We start from the raw sequence: 4,703 nt of genomic DNA on the forward strand, positions 1-4,703 counted from the left end.
AATCAACTGGTGCAGAGATTTGTCATTTACTCATATATTATATTTAAAAAAATCTTAAGTCATCCAGTACTTATCAGCCTGCGCATTCCTGCATAAAGTGGTGTATTCTCTCCAGCCTGACACAGTACTCTCTGCTGCCCTCTGTCTATGTCAGGAACTGTGCAGATCAGTAGAAAATCCCCATAGAAATCCTTTGTTGCTCTCCAGACTGGAGAAATACCACTTCCTGTAGGGCATACAGCAGTGATAAGTACTGGACAACTTGACATTTTAATAGAAGTAAATTACAAATCTCAGCACCAGTTGTTTTTGAGTACAGGATCACCATTGTATGTGCTTACAGAGAAAATACGGAATAATTGCCATTGCATTCTATTGGCACTTACCCGCAGTACCGACTGCACAGTTGTAAGGATAGGTGTGACTGTTGTGGCAATAGTTTGGCAATAGCTCCGATAACAAAGACTTGAAAAGAAGTAAGCTGAGAAAAGAGAAGGAGCCAAGTCAGCAATAAGCAAAGAGCTGGAAACAGATAAGTGCATAACACTAGACATAAACGGTAAAATGGATCTGAGATATAGATAGATATATTTCCAATAAGACAATATCACTTTACCTCTGGCTGCTGCCTCAAGAGCTGACGCTTTAATCCTTCATAGACATGAACTGGATGGCGGGGTTAAAAAACCAAAAGCAGAGAAGGAAATGTACCGTTCCACAGGGCCTGCACTCCCTCCTGTTGCAGAGAATCTTTTGAAAGGCATCTAAAACAATGGCCGAAATAAGATAAATTGAAGAGTGGTTAACGGGATAGAGAAGGTGGATTACTCTATCTAATATTCCAGGAGGGATATCTGGGTAGTCCTGTTTTGAGACTCTTCAATGAGGCTCCACGGCTCTTCTTTTGCATATTCAGTTTCCCAGGGGGCAATGCACCTAGGATTTCACTGCATTGAGCGCTTAACCAGCAGCTGGCTGTGGTATTGTTTGGCTGGTCTCCCTGAGATCAGTGATCTGTTTCTCTTATGGCTCTATTAGGCATTGCTCCACCTAGCCAAAAATCCTGCTCCACACTGATGAGGGGCAACACCCCGAAACAGCTGTATGTGGATGGAAACCTAGCCTTGGTTTTCCTTGTCATTATATTGACTTATAAGGCCACTTAATATGGTGGTTTCCTTACAGGAAAGGATCCCGGAGGGATATCTGGCTAGTCCTGTGTTTCGAGACTCTTCAATGAGGCTCCACGGGCTCTTTTACATTTTCATCTAATAAGATACATTACAAGGAGACACATGGTACATTTTATATATCTGTTTGTGCTTCCGGAATGTAGAAAAATGCTTTTTTTTATGGCGCCAAGAGTCAAAGAGGTGTTCCTAAAGTGCTAAGGGCTGAAATATCTCATTGCTCCCTGCCCATCCCTGCTTTATCAAGCACTTCAGGAGCTTGAATAAGCGTCTGAGTCTTGCGGAAAAGAATAAAAGCATTTCCTATGTTATGGAAGCAAAGGCAGATATATGAAAGGCAACATGTGTCTCCTTGTCAGTTTGGAATGGTATCTGACAGATTTACTTTAAAGGGGTTATCCAGTGCTACAAAAACATGGCCACTTTTCCCCCTTTCTTGTCTCCAGTTCAGGTGCGGTTTGCAGTTAAGCTCCATTTACTTCAATGGCACTGAGTTTGAAACCCGCCCAAGATGGAGACACCATGGTGGTGTGCGGACTCTCCTACACAGTGAAGATGTCAGAGGCAATGGAGGTGGTGGCCAAAACTCCTGTTACCATTGCAAAACAACATGCACATTGAGCTGAATAGAGAATGCATGTGCTAGAGGAGTCATCAGCAATAGCGTAGCACTGATATAAGCCCTATGTATAATTCTCACTCTCTTACCTGTAATGCCCGTATACGTGGTGGGCGTTATATCATCATTACGAAACTTGGCACCTTGAAGCTTCAGTCTTGTATTCACCACCCAGAGAGGAGTTGTGAGCAGGACATTTACTATCCTCCATAATAAGAGCAAAAATAATTAGATATTAGACAATTTTCTGAAAATCCAGATGAAACCTCCCCAGTCCTAGGAATTTCATGGAAGCACAAATAAAGGATTATTACTAATTATTATGAATAATTATATATTTACATCTAATTCTGTATTTACCGGCAATGAAGCCAATAGTCAAGTCCTTGCTGGTGGTTGCGACATTGCCCTTTATCCATATGGACTTCAGACTGTTAAACGTGTAGAAATAGACGAAGTTGGAGCAACAGAGACTGGAGATGACCTCGGAGGGGTGGGGGTCGGGGGGGGAAAGGGAGTAAGGGGGGCAAAGAGCCATGCCGAAGGGGGATACATCCTCTACCAGCCTGATCTCACAGCTCTCTAATTCCCTCCCATGATCCACCCTCCGAGGTCATCTCAGGTCTGTTGCTCCAACTTCGTCTATTTCTACACGTTTAACAGTCTGAAGTCCATATGGAAAAGGGCAATGTCGCAACCACCAGCAAGGACTGACTATTGGCTTCATTGCCGGGTAAATACAGAATTAGATGTAAAATATATAATTATTCATAATAATTAGTAATAATCCTTTATTTGTGCTTCCATGAAATTCCTAGGACTGGGGAGGTTCATCTGGATTTTCAGAAAATTGTCTAATATCTAATTATTTTGCTCTTATTAGGAGTAGTAAATGTCCTGCTCACAACTCCTCTCTGGGTGGTGAATACAAGACTGAAGCTTCAAGGTGCAAAGTTTCGTAATGATGATATAACGCCCACCACGTATACGGGCAACAGGTAAGAGAGTGAGAATTATACATAGGGCTTATATCAGTGCTACGCTATTGCTGATGAACTCCTCTAGCACATGCATTCTTATTCAGCTCAATGTGCATGTGTTTGCAATGGTAACAGGAGTTTTGGCCACCACCTCCATTGCCTCTGACATCTTCACTGTGTAGGAGAGTCCGCACACCACCATGGTGTCTCCATCTTGGGCGGGGTTTCAAACTCAGTGCCATTGAAGTAAAGGAGCTTAACTGCAAACCGCACTGAACTGGAGACAAGAAAGGGGGAAAAGTGGCCATGTTTTTGTAGCACTGGATAACCCCTTTAAAGTAAATCTGTCAGATACCATTCCAAACTGACAAGGAGACACATGTTGCCTTTCATATATCTGCCTGCTTCCATAACATAGGAAATGCTTTTATCTTTTCCGCAAAGACTCAGACGCTTATTCAAGCTCCTGAAGTGCTTGATAAAGCAGGGATGGGCAGGGGAGCAATGAGATATTTCAGCCCTTAGCACTTTAGGAACACTCTTGACTCTTGGCGCCAATAAAAAAAAGCATTTTCTACATTCCGGAAGCACAAACAGATATATAAAATGTACCATGTGTCTCCTTGTAATGTATCTTATTAGATAGAAAATGTAAAAGAGCCCGTGGAGCCTCATTGAAGAGTCTCGAAACAGGACTAGCCAGATATCCCTCCGGGATCCTTTCCTGTAAGGAAACCACCATATTAAGTGGCCTTATAAGTCAATATAATGACAAGGGAAAAACCAAGGCTAGGTTTCCATCCACATACAGCTGTTTCGGGGTGTTGCCCCTCATCAGTGTGGAGCAGGATTTTGGCTAGGTGGGAGCAATGCTAATAGAGCCATAAGAGAAACAGATCACTGATCTCAGGGAGACCAGCCAAACAATACCACAGCCAGCTGCTGGTTAAAGCGCTCAATGCAGTGAAAATCTAGGTGCATTGCCCCTGGGAAACATGAATATGCAAAAGAAGAGCCGTGGAGCCTCATTGAAGAGTCTCAACACAGGACTACCAGATATCCCTCCTGGAATATTAGATAGAAGTAAGATCCACCTTCTCTATCCCGTTAACCACTCTTCAATGTTATCTTATTTCGGCCATTGTTTTAGATGCCTTTCAAAAGATTCTGCAACAGGAGGAGTGCAGGCCTGTGGAACGGTACATTTCTTCTCTGCTTTTGGTTTTTAACCCCGCATCCAGTCATGTTCTATGAAGGATTAAAGCGTCAGCTCTTGAGGCAGCAGCCAGAGGTAAAGTGATATTGTCTTATTGGGAATATATCTATCTATATCTCAGATCCATTTTACCGTTATGTCTAGTGTTATGCACTTTCTGTTTCCAGCTCTTTGCTATGCTGACTTGGCTCCTTCTCTTTTCTCAGCTTACTTCTTTTCAAGTCTTTGTTATCGGAGCTATTGCCAAAACTATTGCCACAACAGTCACCTATCCCTTACAAACTGTGCAGTCGGTACTGCGGGTAAGTGCCAATAGAATGCAATGGCAAATTATTCCCTGTTATTTTCTCTGTAAGCACATACAATGGTGATCCTGTACTCAAAAAACAACTGGTGCTGGAGATTGTAATTTACTTCTATTAAAAATGTCAAGTTGCCAGTACTTATCAGCTGCTGTATGCCCTACAGGAAGTGGTATTTCTCCAGTCTGGAGAGCAACAAAGGATTTCTATGGGGATTTTCTACTGATCTGCACAGTTCCTGACATAGACAGAGGTGGCAGCAGAGAGTACTGTGTCAGGCTGGAGAGAATACACCACTTTATGCAGGACATGCAGCAGCTGATAAGTACTGGATGACTTAAGATTTTTTTAAATATAATATATGAGTAAATGACAAATCTCTGGCACCAGTTGATG

The 4,703-nt window shown here is 42.5% G+C and overlaps 2 pseudogenes; one reads left to right on the forward strand and one right to left on the reverse strand.

Annotated features, from left to right (window-relative positions):
* Positions 1-386: 386 nt before the first annotated feature.
* Positions 387-2,347, reverse strand: LOC138775881 (peroxisomal membrane protein PMP34-like; annotated as a pseudogene).
* Positions 2,348-2,404: 57 nt separating this feature from the next.
* Positions 2,405-4,356, forward strand: LOC138775880 (peroxisomal membrane protein PMP34-like; annotated as a pseudogene).
* Positions 4,357-4,703: the final 347 nt, after the last annotated feature.

The sequence above is a fragment of the Dendropsophus ebraccatus genome, unplaced genomic scaffold, assembly GCF_027789765.1.
Source record: "Dendropsophus ebraccatus isolate aDenEbr1 unplaced genomic scaffold, aDenEbr1.pat pat_scaffold_2400_ctg1, whole genome shotgun sequence".
Lineage (NCBI taxonomy): Eukaryota > Metazoa > Chordata > Amphibia > Anura > Hylidae > Dendropsophus > Dendropsophus ebraccatus.